General features: G+C 43.0%; 1 pseudogene; it reads left to right on the plus strand.

Moving 5' to 3' along the window:
• The first annotated feature begins 2,447 nt into the window (after positions 1–2,447).
• Positions 2,448–6,719, plus strand: LOC132611808 (uncharacterized; annotated as a pseudogene).
• The last annotated feature ends 8,599 nt before the right edge of the window (positions 6,720–15,318 follow it).

Raw genomic sequence — 15,318 nt, forward strand, 5'->3', positions numbered from 1 at the left:
GTCGCATGTGCCACATGCGATTCGCATGTGCAGCATCTGCTGACAGAAAGAGGCTAAAAAAGAAACCATGTGTGACACCACATGCGACACCACATGCGAGTCGCATGTGCAACATGCGAATCGCATATGGTGTCGCACATGCTGCTCAACAGACGACTGAAGATGTCACACATGCGATAATTTGGTGCAACATGCGACTCACATGTTGCACTTGCGACACCAAGTGCGAGACGCACCTGATGCACAGGGGCATTTTTGTCTGGAAATTGTTCCCGTTTTGGACATGCTATAAATAGATTTTCTAGGGTTTTGGATGGATTATCCTGCAGTTTTTGGCATAAACTCTTGTGGAGTCATTTACTGTTAGTTGTTGAAGCATTTAAGAGATTTCTTTTAGCTTTGTCATCTTCTTCATCCAACACTTTTGTAAGATTTATGAATACATTTTACTTGATTGCTTTACTTTTAATGAATATTAGTAGCTAATCTTTCAGCTAAGGTTGTGGTATCCAATGTGTTAGTTATGTGATTGAGTTTCATATTCATACTATGTTTGTATGCTAATGGTGTTTTCTATTAACTCTTCAAGCATCAATGTCTTGTGATGGTGTACAACATTACTTGTGCCTTAATACCATTACTTTGCTTGGAAAAGAAAGTAGAGGTTAGGAAAAGAGTTAATAGCAACAATTTGGGTCATTAAATCCATCTAATAGCTTGAGCTAGGAATAGGAAAGCTAGTTGAGGCTACATGGGAGTTCTCTTAAAGGAAACATTCTAGGGCTTGGAAAAGCCTAGGATGAAATTTGCTGATTTGGTTGGAAAACTTTTGGCAAGAATCATGTAACCCTTGGCTTAACGCACCTAGGCATATAAATAAGTTGAATTGACACCCAATCGTATTACTTTCCATTTGAACCAAACCCTTAGTCCCATTTACCAATTGTTTACATTCTATAACCATTCTCAGTTTTTAATGAATAAACTACAATCAAACTTTTATTATATTTCCCTTCCCCTGAAAATATAGACTAACAGTCGGGTGTTACACTTATTTAGTATTCTTCTTCATCGTATTCTCTGTGGGATTCGACCCCAACCTTGTTGGGTTCTATATTTGACAACGACCGCTTACTCCTGATTTTTAAGGTGTAATTTGGGCGTATCAAATTTTGGCGCCGTTGCCGGGGAATACGGTCTAAAAATTTACTAACTAGTGTAAAACTTTACTTTTAGTCTTTATTTTCTTTTCTTATTTTCTTTTTGTTGTTGTTTGTTGTGCAGGAATTATGGATGAGGATGGTATCCCTGTCCAAAATCCACTAGTAGCGGTTGGTGAAGAAGCTGCGGGGGCAGGCTATGCAGCTGCAATTCAGCCCCCACCTTTAATTGGAAACTCGAGTTTCCATATAACCAACACAATGCTGCACCTGCTCAACACTAAGGGCCTGTTCGGTGGTCTACCCAAAGAAGACCCGAATAGGCACCTTAGGAACTTTCTTGGGGTCTGTTCTACCAATGTGCATCCGGGCGTCTCACTTGAAGCAGTCAGGCTACGGCTCTTCCCGTACTCTCTAACGGGGGAAGCCACAGCTTGGTTAGATGATCTTCCTTCCGGATCCATCACTACTTGGGAGGAACTGACCGAAGCATTCCTCAAGAAGTTCTTCCCTCCATCACGGATGTTACAATTCCGTGACGAAATCAACAACTTTCGTCAACTTCCTGATGAGGCTCTCCATGAAACTTGGACTCGTTTTAAAAAGAAAGTCAAAAGCTGTCCCAAGCATGGGTTGCCCGATGGTGTGCTTCTACAAACATTTTATAGATCTCTAGATTCGGTCAACAAATCAGTGGCAAACAACATTGCAGAGGGGTCTCTTATGGATAATTCTTATGCCACCGTTTGTGAATTGTTGGATAAATTGACCGAGACTAATGAAGCATGGCACACTAGGGATTCAGAAGTGGGTGAAGGAAGTTCATCCAAACATGTGCTCACTCGTGAGATGATTAAGAAGGAGGAAGAGAGAGATGAGTCCATGGCAAAACTTGTCACCCAAATGGACCTTCTGACAAAACATGTCATGGGTGGCGGAAACAAAAAGGTGAACGCGGTAGAATCCTATGAAGGGGGTCCTCCGGATGAGCAATGTTTCCAAATGTATGATGAGAAAGAAAATTATGTAAACAATCTAAGGGATGGTTCCCGTCCAAACTACCAAGGTCCGAATCAAGGATCTTGGCGGCAAGGTCAAGGGAATCAAGGTTGGAACAAAGAACCAGGTCACTCTAATTGGAGAGATATTTGTGACAACAACCAAGGGGGTTACAATAGCAATTACAACAATCATCGGAGCATAAATCCGTATGTCCCTCCGAAGGGAAATCAACCAAGCTCTGGTCAACCGCCCAATAGCGACCCCGCTAGTTCAAAAATTGAAGATATGTTGTCAAGGGTATTGAGGAAAGTAGAATCCACCGACACCTTTTGCAAGGAGACTAGAGATGAAGTCAAATCCATGGGTCAAGTTGTTAGTTCACACTCCACCTCCATTAAACAATTGGAGTCTCAACTTGTCCAAATCTCGGCTATCCTAAACCAAAGGCAGAAAGGCTCACTCCCTAGTGACACAGTTGCAAACCCAAGGAACGATGGTGAACATAAATGCAACGCAATTACTACTAGGAGTGGCAGAAAAATTGGGGAAAATGCGTTGGTGAAAGAGAATGTGTTTGGTGATGAAGAGAAAATGGTTGAAGAACCCATGGTTATTGAAGAAGAAGCAAACCCAACGAATAAGCGGGCTGGTATTGAAGAAACCATCGTTGACAAGGACCTTCCGGAAATCATGCCTCGGAAAACAAGGAAGCGGCAAAGGAGGTACTAAGGGCTTCACCGCCCGTTATGAGGCCTCCCCCTCCTTTTCCCCAACGATTGGCAAAGAAAGCGGAAGATGGAAAATTCCTCAAGTTCATCGAACGATTAAAGGATCTCTCAATAAATATTCCATTGGTTGAGGCACTTGAACAAATGCCCAGTTATGCTAAGTTCATGAAAGATCTCGTCACCAAAAGAAGGAGTCCCGGTAGTGAAACATTGGGGGGCACTCATCATTGTAGTGCAATCGTCACCAAAGCTTTGGTGCACAAAAAAGAAGACCCCGGAGCATTCACAATTCCATGCACCATCGGTAAATACAAGTTTGCTAAAGCTTTATGTGATCTTGGAGCAAGCATCAATTTGATGCCGCTTTCTATATTCAACAAGTTGGGATTGGGCACCCCCCGTCCTACCACGATGAGATTACTTATGGCGGATAGAACTGTAAAGAGGCCCATTGGTATTCTTTATGATGTGCTTGTAAGAGTGGATAAATTTATTTTTCCGGCCGATTTTGTGATCTTGGATTGTGAAGTTGACTTTGAAGTTCCCATAATCTTGGGAAGACCATTCTTAGCCACAGGGCGTGCCCTCGTGGATGTGGAAAGAGGTGATCTGAAATTTAGAATGAATGATGAAGAGATCACTTTCCATATTTGTAAGTCAATGAAACAACCGGCTGATATGAGTGTTGTGTCGGTTATTGACACAATTGATGAAGCAATGGAGACAACTATAGAACATGAGCATATAGGTGATATTCTGGCTGCGGTGATAATGAATTATGAATGGGACGACGAAAAAGAATTTGAGGAGATGGTCAATGCACTGATTGGAATGGGGTCTTACCACCTCAATCCAAAGAGACTAGATCTTGACTTGGAAAACCGAGCAACTCCTCCTGCAAAACCTTCAATTATTGAGCCTCCTACTTTGGAACTCAAACCTCTTCCTTCACATTTGAGGTATGAGTTTCTTGGACTCAACACCACATTGCCTGTGATTATATCTGCCCGATTGACGGATGAGCAACGAGAGAGGTTGATGGTGATCTTGAGAAGATACAAAAAAGCTATCGGGTGGAGTATTGCGGATATTCAAGGGATTCCACCCGGTATTTGTACACATAAAATTCAGCTTGATGAAGACTGTGAGCCAAGCGTTGAACAGCAAAGGAGGTTAAATCCTCCCATGCAAGAGGTCGTAAAAGTTGAGATAATCAAGTGGTTAGATGCCGGGGTTGTGTACCCCATTTCGAATAGCTCATGGGTGAGTCCGGTTCAATGCGTGCCAAAAGAAAGGTGGAATCACCGTGGTTGCGAATGATAAAGATGAGTTGATTCCCACTCGCAAGGTTACCGGATGGCGTGTTTGCATGGATTATCGGAAGTTGAATAAGTGGATCAAAAAGGACCACTTCCCAATGCCATTCATGGACCAAATGCTTGATAGGCTTGCGGGCAGAGATTATTATTGCTTCCTTGATGGGTATTCCGGGTACAACCAAATCACCATTGCCCCTGAGGACCAAGAGAAAACTACCTTCACTTGTCCTTATGGGACTTTTGCTTTTAAGAGACTGCCTTTTGGGTTATGCAATGCACCCGCAACATTTCAACGTTGCATGATGTCTATTTTCTCCGATATGGTTGAGGAGTCCATTGAAATCTTCATGGATGACTTTTCCGTAGTTGGGGATTCCTTTGATGAATGCTTGCAGAATCTTGCCCAAGTATTGAAACGATGTGAAGAGACAAATTTGGTTCTGAATTGGGAGAAGTGCCTCTTCATGGTTAGAGAAGGCATCGTCTTGGGGCACAAGATTTCGGAAAAGGGGCTTGAAGTCGACCAAGTTAAAATTGAGGTTATTGTTAAGCTTCCCCCTCCAATTTCCGTTAAAGGTGTTCGTAGCTTCCTTGGACATGCTGGGTTTTATAGAAGATTTGTCAAGGATTTCTCGAAAATAGCCAACCCGCTATGCAAGTTGTTGGAGAAGGAGTCGAAGTTTGTATTTGATGATGCTTGCTTGAAGGCATTTGAGGCTCTGAAAGAGAGACTCACATCGGCTCCTATCATCATTGCCCCGGACTGGTCTCAACCCTTTGACCTTATGTGTGATGCAAGTGGCTTTTCCATGGGGGCTGTTCTTGGCCAGAAGCGTGATAAGATCTTTCACCCAATTAACTATGCAAGCAAAACTCTGAACAATGCCCAAATGAATTACACTGTCACAGAACAAGAGTTGCTGGCTATTGTATTTGCTTTCGAGAAGTTCCGGGCTTATCTTTTGGGCACTCATGTGATTGTTCACACTGATCATGCATCCATACGTTACCTCATGACAAAGAAAGATGCAAAACCGAGGTTGATACGTTGGGTCCTTCTCTTGCAAGAGTTTGACTTTGAAGTCAAAGATAGAAAAGGGTGTGAAAATCAAGTGGCGGACCACTTGTCTCGTCTTGAAGAGGGTGGGCGTCCATTGGATGGCCTAGAAATCAATGAGTCATTTCCGGATGAGCAAGTAATGGTGGGGTCGCATGACATGATCCCGTGGTATGCCGATTTTGCTAACTTCCATGCAAGTGACATTATGCCGGTGGATTTGAACTTCCAGCAAAAGAAGAAATTTTTGAGTGATGCCCGGAAATTCTATTGGGACGAACCATATCTATTCAGGGTTTGCGCCGACAACATCATAAGGAGGTGCATACCCGAAGTAGAAATGATGCCCATCATCGAAGCTTGTCACTCATCACCGGTTGGTGGACATCATAGTAGCTCAAGAATGGCGGCTAAGGTTTTTCAGAGTGGTTTATATTGGCCGACAATCCATCAAGATGCTCATGACTTTGTGAAAGCTTGTAATCAATGTCAAAGGCATGGGGGCATATCAAGAAGGCATGAGCTACCAATGACACCGATTCTCGAAATTGAATTGTTCGATGTATGGGGCATTGATTTTATGGGTCCATTTGTAAGCTCCTACAACAACAAGTACATTCTTGTGGCAGTAGACTACGTATCCAAATGGGTGAAGGCCGTCGCGCTCCCCAACAATGAAGGAAGAAGTGTCACTGCATTTTTTAAAAGGGTTATCTTCTCAAGGTTCGGAACTCCAAGGGCAATCATTAGTGACGGGAGCTCTCATTTTTGCAATCGATTGTTCAAAACTCTTCTTGAGAAGTATGGAGTCAAGCATAAAGTCGCCACCCCGTATCATCCCCAAACAAGTGGCCAAGTTGAAGTTTCAAATAGAGAAATCAAGAGCATACTTTCCAAAACAGTAAATGCTAACCGGACTGATTGGTCAAGGAAATTGGATGATGCTCTATGGGCATACCGAACAGCCTACAAGACACCAATTGGCATGTCTCCATATCAACTGGTATTTGGAAAAGCCTGTCATCTTCCGGTGGAACTCGAACATAAGGCATTGTGGGCCTTGAAAAAGTTGAATCTAGAATGGGATGATGCCTCAAACTTGAGGTTGGAGCAGATTAACGAACTCGATGAATTTCGCCTTAAGGCATATGCGAATTCTTCACTTTACAAGGCCCGCATGAAACACTTCCATGACAAGAAGATCTTGCAAAGAGAGTTCAGCATCGGAGATCGGGTATTGCTGTTCAACTCCAGGCTCCGGTTGTTTCCCGGAAAGTTGAAGTCCAAATGGCCCGGCCCGTTTGAAATCACACAAGTGTTCCCATCTGGAGCAATTGAACTTGTTTGCCCAAGTGGTAATAAAATCAAAGTGAATGGGCAAAGGGTGAAACATTACTGGGGATCTCAGAATAAAGCAAAGATTATCGAGGTCTTCATCCTCAACGAGCCATAAAAGGGCTAACCAGGTACCAACGTCGTGCTGCGACGTAAAATCAAGCGCTTCTTGGGAGGCAACCCAAGTTTTATTTTCATGTGTTTATTGTTCTTACTTTTATGATGTTTTGATGTGTGTCCAAGTGTGTAGGAATAAAGTGTGCACAAAGAAGAAGAATTGGAAAAATTCCAACAGGCATGACATGCGACACCACATGCGATTCGCATGTGGTGTCTGCCATTGCATATGCGTCTCGCATCTGATGCCAAAATTCAGTCAATGTGAACCAAACTTTCTGTCAGCAGATGCGACGGAGTGTCACAACATGCGACTCGCATGTTGAACATGCGACGCCAAATGCGAGTCGCATGTTGTGCAGGTAGGTGAAAAATCGCGGGTTGACCCGACCCGACGGAAACGTTGTGTTTTAAATAAAAGAGGGTAACCGTTGTTTTTCAGTTATAATCTTCACGATTCCTCTCCTCATTTTTCCTCTTCTCTCCTACATCATCCCATAATACCAATTACACTCCAATCACTCGAATTCACATCACCAAATCTTGAATACTGCTCCCATTTCTTTTACCCTGAAAAAGATTTCAAGGTTTCCAATTTTCATTAATTCTCAAGGTATGTTAACTTTGCTTTTCTTTACATTAAGTGGTACTTAGGATCTGCTTTATCCCATGTATTGTCATTCCATAACACGTGATGTAATTAGTTAGTCGATTAGATCTATCTTATGTGATTATGTGGGTTGTTAGAAATTGATGAAAAATGGGGAATTCTTGAGTACCCATGATTGTGTAGTCTTTCTAGGAATTTGTTGTTGATGACGAATGAGATAATGACTGGGGAATTCTTGAGTACCCATTTGTTGTAAGAATTGTTAGTTCAGGCTCGCTCGCAACTCATGTGATTAAATGCTTAAATGACACTTTGAATGTTTGGATGTTGCGGAAATATGATCGTTCGCCAAAATGGGGAATTCTTGAGTACCCATGGCACATTACCTGTGAAATAGGACCCGTGATGCCTTTTGAATTACAAAGTGTCATTTTCTGTTGTGAAGAACAATCATCGAACTTAGGCGTGTGTGAGTAATTGAATAGACTTTTCCAATGATAGACGGGGGAAATCGCTCTTAAGGGAAAAAGTTACGTAAACATGTTTTTGTTTGTGTGCATCTGTGTTATTTAAAAAAAAAAAAAAACTCAAGTGACTCACATGCGAGCATCATATGCGATGCGCATGTTGCACATGCGAATCGCATATGCTGTAGCATATGGTGACAGTGAGACACTCACAAGAAGTGATATCACTGTCATCATATGTGACACCATATGCGAGTCGCATGTCACACATGCGACTCGCATGTACTGCTTCGCATGTGGTGTCACCCCTTCAATGCTTTGTTTCTGTTTATATACCTCGTCGTCGTTGCTAAAGGAACACCATAAATAATGGGTATATTTTTGTATGTTGTGCAGGATGGCTCGATCAAACCAACCTCAAAGTGGAGGAAAACGAGCAACACGAAGACGAAAAGACAAGGCACCTGCTGATCCCGTCCCCCAGTCTGAAGAGGGGACACATGGGGCTTCTTCTCCTGAGCCCGAGGATGCTGTTACCAGAGGTCAACGGAGGGAAGCAATGGAGCAATGGTTCACCGTGCCTGGATCTAGGGAACTATATAAGACTTGGAATACAATTAAGCCTGATGGGAATCCAGTCTGGGGCTTCATTGTCGAAAAGAGAGTCACTCTCCAGGGGCTGCACGACCAATGTCCGGGCATCATTCGCAAGCTTGAAACCTTGAGATGGAATTATTTCATGCAGCCCGCTGTATATTGCCCGGCCCTGGTAATGGAATTCTACGCAGCTTATGCAGCCACACTGAATGCGAAGATGTCGCGCCGCCAACCAAAGAAAACCTTGGCACATTTATGTTGGGTTCCGGTTCGGGGGAAAGAGATTGATTGTGCTACCGATACCATAACATCGATCCTATATGAGCAACGCAGCGAAACAGACCCTGTTGAAGGTTGGCCTCCGGTGAGTTCGGAATATGATTTGAAGATGGAGAACCCGGAGGAGCATCGAGAGTGGGCTGCTTCAGTGATTGCCTTTGGGACTCCACCATGGCTAGATCCATCGGTCACAATTGAGAAGAACACTTTCAACCGCGAAGCCAAGTTTTGGCTATCTCTCGTATCATCGCGGGTGATTCCTTCCAAGAACAACACCAACATACCTATTGCTAAGTGTATTCTCATTGCTTCGCTCATGTCGGGGCATCTTGTCAATGTGGGGGAAATTATCCGAGACCACATCAAGAATTCGTCCACTCATAAGGGCACATCGCTCCCTTTTCCCTGTTTGATTACTGAATTATGCCGCCAGACAGAGGTTCGTGATATTCCTCGGGTGGACAGAAATGTACCGGCTGATCAATTGATTGATTACACCAAATTGGAACCGGGAACTAGAAAGCGAAAGCGGGTGAGTACAGAACCGAGAGCTTCGGGGACACCACTTGATGCTCATATTCTTGAGTCCGAAGACTTGGCCACCGATGATGAGGAAACCATTCCCAGCACAGCCCCTCGAGCACCGAGGTCTGACCTTCCGAGTTCTTCCACTACAGTTCCTACTGATACGGTTCCGCCATCCACCACAGCAGCTCGTGGAGTGTCTGCCGAGGGTATGCGAGTGCTCCGGGCAGCAGATGCTAAAGTTAATTGGTTGGTTGAGCGGCTCCCCAATTTTGTGAAGGAGGCGATTGAGGCAGCAATGGCACCCTACACTCAGGTGATCACAGATATTAGAAAAGAGCAGGACAGAATTAAGGAGCATGTTCGCCACATTGATCGTCGGTTGGAGCAGATTGAGGGGGGCAGTGCAGGCGGCCTTCCTGCCATTCGGGCGGACCTAGCTAAAGTCAAGAAGGACATTCGGGTATTGAAAGCCCATGACATTGAGCTCAGTGCACCCATTCTACCATCCGGTTCCTCCTTATTCTCTACTGGGCCCACAGCGCCTGCTATGCCTTCGGAAAAAGGGGTGGAGGAGTCAGCTGGGGAGGACGAAGAAACTGAGGAAGAAGAGGAAGAAGAGGGGGAAGAAAGAGAGGAAGAGTTTGATGAGGAGCTGGAGGTTGACCCAGCTGTTGAGGAGGCACGTACTTCCGCCCGAGCTGCTGGTATCGCTGAAGACGAGATAGACACATATGTGGCCATGCAGCAGTCCCTTGAGGCGAGCAGAAAATCTAGGGGTGCCTCTCGACCCCCGAGGGCGGGTGAGGCCAGTTCATCCACCGCTCCTCCTGCTGACACACGATTACCCCCGTCTGTGGGGCCTGAGATATTGACACCCGAGAGGGAGGGTGATGCTGTGACGCTCCCATTGATAGTACCTCCGTTGGAGGTCCTCCCTGCTGATCAGACACCATCGGACGCCAAGCGTCCATCGTGAGTTACTCATCCCTTGTAATACATTTGATGCATTGGGGACACTGCATATTCCTTTTGTTGGGGGTAGGACAGCTCACGCGGCATATGTTTGTTTTTATTATATATGTTTGTTTTTATTGTTTTAGGATAGCTCATGTCTAAGTTTGTACACTTGTAGTTTGTCATTACCAAGTATAATAGTGATGGTTGATCGGTTTATAAATTTCTCTTGTTTCGCTTTTCCATCGTAGTTTGATAACACCCCTCCCAAAATTCTTGCATATGTACTCAGAGGGGAGGAATAACACTAACATGACTCATTTGGTGACACACAAATGTTTTGCAAGTCTAGAATGATGGGTTGAGAAGTAGTTAGAAGTTAGCAAAGTAATCCATGTGCCATGTGCGTGAAAGGTTATTGTTCTAGTCTTGTGCATAATTGTGATCTAGAACTTGCCCGGAAAGTATCTCAAGGCGAAATACTAAACTACACTTGTTTGAAAAAGGATATTAGGCTCTCTTTGGACCGCCACTAAACCTAAAAACTACTACCCATTGCATTGATATCCTAGTTAACCCATTTTTGAGCCGTAACTTTGTTTTTCTTTTCTTTCATTACAACCATATCCACCTTTTAGCACCCTATCTCCCTAAGCAAATCGAATACGCTACAATAGGCTAAAACGCATAAGTTTGGGGGTGGTAGCTAAAAAAATAATAATAATAATAAAAAATAAATAAAATAAATAAATAAAATATATATATATATATATATATATATATATATATATATATATATATATATATATATATATATATATATAAATGTATATATAGATATTTGTGTAAAGAAAGGTGTGTATATGTACATATAAATCGTAGATTTAGCAGTGAAAGCAAGGGTGTGAATAATGGTTGTGACGTAAGGAATAAGTGGGGAAACTAGAGAAGCAATAATGATATTGACAAAAGGAGTCACGAATTGGCGGATAATGCTTAAATGTTGAAGAAGGTACGGATTAGGTGAAGGGAGCGTGCTCGAAAATGCTTAGGGAGACGTCAAGTCACTCTTACCCAAATTTCACCCCACTGTAACCCCGAACCTTAGCTATGACCCGCAAGTCCTAATTGATTTTGAACAAGTGTGTTTACATTAGTGGAGAAATACTTAAAGGGCAAGCTTATGGCACCACATTTTTTGTACTTGTACTTGTTCTTTTATGAGTGCGAGTGGTTCTCTCCTTATTCGTCTTTTGTCCCAGTTGCTATTCGTGAATATGTGTGTGTGGGACTTTCTTTGGTCTTTTTGTGAGGGCATATGGATTACTAAGCTCAACGAAAGAATTACTTCTTGACGCTTCATTTGAAGCCGTTTCTTTTAAAGATAGAGTAACCTTGTGTCATCAAATGCAGCAGTTGGTTAATTCCCACCTTTTGAGGAAAGGCACCATGTCTCGCAACAAGAGGGAGGGGAACTCGTATTTTGAATAACTATGTTTTGACTGGTCACGATCATCATTGTAGTACCTAGCATTTGGCATATGTTATAGTTCTGTGTTAAATGCTTGAGGACAAGCAAAAGTACAAGTTTGGGGGTGTTGATGAGTCGTGAAATTACGCGATATTCGACACCAACTACTTAGTCTTTTGCACATCCCCAAGTACTTTTGATGTCGTTTCTCGTGTTTTTGTGACAATTTGTAGAATAACATGTACCGGAAGTAACTTGAAGCAAAATGAAGGAAAATGAAGCAAAAAGCCAGCTGAACTGAACAAAGGCATCACATGCGAGTCGCATGTGCTACATGCGAATCGCATGTGATGCAACATCTGCTGACAAAAGGAGGCTAAAGAAGAAACCATGTGTGACACCACATGCGACACCACATGCGATAATTTGGTGCAACATGCGACTCGCATGCTGCACTTGCGACACCAAGTGCGAGACGCACCTGATGCACAGGGGCATTTTTGTCTGGAAATTGTTCCCGTTTTGGACATGCTATAAATAGATTTTCTAGGGTTTTGGATGGATTATCCTGCAGTTTTTGGCATAAACTCTTGTGGAGTCATTTACTGTTGGTTGTTGAAGCATTTAAGAAATTTCTTTTAGCTTTGTCATCTTCTTCATCCAACACTTTTGTAAGATTTATGAATACATTTTACTTGATTGCTTTACTTTTAATGAATATTAGTAGCTAATCTTTCAGCTAAGGTTGTGGTATCCAATGTGTTAGTTATGTGATTGAGTTTCATATTCATACTATGTTTGTATGCTAATGGTGTTTTCTATTAACTCTTCAAGCATTAATGTCTTGTGATGGTGTACAACATTACTTGTGCCTTAATACCATTACTTTGCTTGGAAAAGAAAGTAGAGGTTAGGAAAAGAGTTAATAGCAACAATTTGGGTCATTAAATCCATCTAATAGCTTGAGCTAGGAATAGGAAAGCTAGTTGAGGCTACACGGGAGTTCTCTTAAAGGAAACATTCTAGGGCTTGGAAAAGCCTAGGATGCAATTTGCTGATTTGGTTGGAAAACTTTTGGCAAAAATCATGTAACCCTTGGCTTAACGCACCTAGGCATATAAATAAGTTGAATTGACACCCAATCGTATTACTTTCCATTTGAACCACAACCTTAGTCCCATTTACCAATTGTTTACATTCTATAACCATTCTCAGTTTTTAATGAATAAACTACAATCAAACTTTTATTATATTTCCCTTCCCCTGAAAATATAGACTAACAGTCGGGTGTTACACTTATTAAGTATTCTTCTTCATCGTATTCTCTGTGGGATTCGACCCCAACCTTGTTGGGTTCTATATTTGACAACGACCGCTTACTCTTGATTTTTAAGGTGTAATTTGGGCGTATCAGTTTTCTGAAATAGACACGCCTCTCCTCACCCTCATCTCCACCACCCTTTCCCACACTTTCATAGTATGGCTTAGCAGCTTAATACCTCTATAGTTGTTGAAACTCTGGATATCACCCTTGTTCTTGTATAGAGGGATCATTACGCTCGACCTCCATTCTTCGGGCATCCTTGCCGTCTTAAAGATGACATTAAACAACCTAGTCAGCCACTGCAACCCTACCGAGCTCGCGCTCTTCCAAAATTCCCCAGGAATCTCGTCCGGTCCGGTCGCTCTTCCCCTGCGCATCCTACGAACAACACTCTTAACCTCCTCAACCTTAATACTCCTGCAATACCCAAAATCGTGACGCCTCCCTGTATGTTCCAAATCTCCCAACACAATGTCTCTGTCCCCTCCTTCATTCAAGAGTTTGTGGAAGTATGACTGCCATCTCCGTCTAATGAGAGTCTCTTCTATCAATACTTTTCCATGCTCGTCCTTGATGCACTTCACTTGATCCACATCGCGTGCCCTTCTCTCCCTCTCCTTGGCTAGCCTGAACAATTTCTGATCCCTGCCTTTCTCTTCTAGTCCAGCATAAAGACGTTCAAAAGCTGTCGTTTTTGCCGTCGAAACCGCCAACTTCGCCTCCTTCCTCGCTATCTTATAAAGTTCCCTATTCGTCCACTTCTCCACCTCATCCTTGCTTTCTATCAACTTCGTATACGCCACTTTCTTTACTTCCACCTTCCCTTGCACTTCTCCATTCCACCACCAGTCCCCTCGATGCCGACAACGGCCACCTGACGAGACCCCCAACACTTCCCTTGCTACAACCCTAATGCAACTAGCCGTCCTATCCCACATACTGGTCGCATCCCCACTACTATCCCAGCCCCCCATATCCTTCAATTTCTCTCCCATCTCCAAGGCACTAGTCGTGGTCAAACTCCCCTATCTGATCCTAGGTCGGTCATCCCCGGCCCTCTTCTTCCTCGTCATCTTAATCCCTAAATGCATCACCAAGAGCTTATGTCGGGTTGTAAGGTTGTCGCTCGGAATGACCTTATAGTCTTTGCACAGACCTTTATCATCCTTCCTAAGGAGTAAATAATCTATCTGAGTCTTAGCCACCGAACTACGGAAGGTTACCAAGTGCTCCTCCTTCTTTGGGAAACTCGAATTGGATATCACCAAACCAAAAGCTCTTGCAAAATCCAAAAGTGAAACTCCTCCTCCATTTCTGTCCCCGAAGCCAAAGCCTCCATGCACATCATCATAACCTCCCGAAATAGACCCGATGTGTCCATTGAAATCCCCTCCCATGAAAAGCTTCTCAGTAGGCGGTATGCCTCCCACTAACTCATCCAAATCCTCCCAAAAGCGCCTCTTCTCCTCCTCGCCTAAGCCCGCTTGCGGCGCATATGCACTAATAATGTTCAAAGTGAGCCCTTCAACGACCACCTCTCCTAACCTCTACCACCTGATCCCTTAAATCACTATCTACTAAAATGCCTACCCCATTCCTATACTTCATTCTACCAGAGAACCAAAGCTTATACCCGTCTACCTCCTTACCTTTAGGACCTACCCATTTGGTCTCTTGGACACAAGCTATATTAATCTTCCTCTTCTTAAGAATCTTAACTAGCTCTATGGACTTCCCCGTTAGCGTCCCAATGTTCCAAGAACCTACTCTTAGCCTAGACGCTCCTTTAGCCCACTTACCCTTCCTAACCCTCGTCCCCGTCCCCGAACGAGAACATGACCCTAGTCTACCATCAATACCCAAAGCCACGAAAACGAGTATGAACTAATAAATTATTCAAAGGTCTAAAGTCAGCAAAATGTAACTACAAGTGTATGAACAAAGACTAGATATGGCAACCGGAGGTACCAACTCTAGGAATTTTCCGGCATCTATTTCTTTGTTTTAGTTTATGTGACTTTATTTAAGAAAAAATGGAAGAAAAAGGCTAATAGACACTCTTTAAACCACGCGTTAATCAAATTTGAACCAGAATTTCAAAACTTATTGAATTTTTAACTACTTCTAAATACGGAAACGTCATTTGAACTACCATTCCCCTAGGCTAAAACGTGAAACCTTTTATACATATGGTGATTATGTATATTGTGTCATATAACATGGGCATAGATGTGGTATAAGATTTCTATCCTTATTTTTTACTTAACCTATCATAAGTATGTATTAATAAATTATTTTGGCTATTATGGTGCTCCGTATATAATTAGAAACTTAAGACATTGGAAAATGCCTTTTGAGAATGTAATACCC

The sequence above is a fragment of the Lycium barbarum genome, chromosome 9 (assembly GCF_019175385.1).
Source record: "Lycium barbarum isolate Lr01 chromosome 9, ASM1917538v2, whole genome shotgun sequence".
NCBI lineage: Eukaryota > Viridiplantae > Streptophyta > Magnoliopsida > Solanales > Solanaceae > Lycium > Lycium barbarum.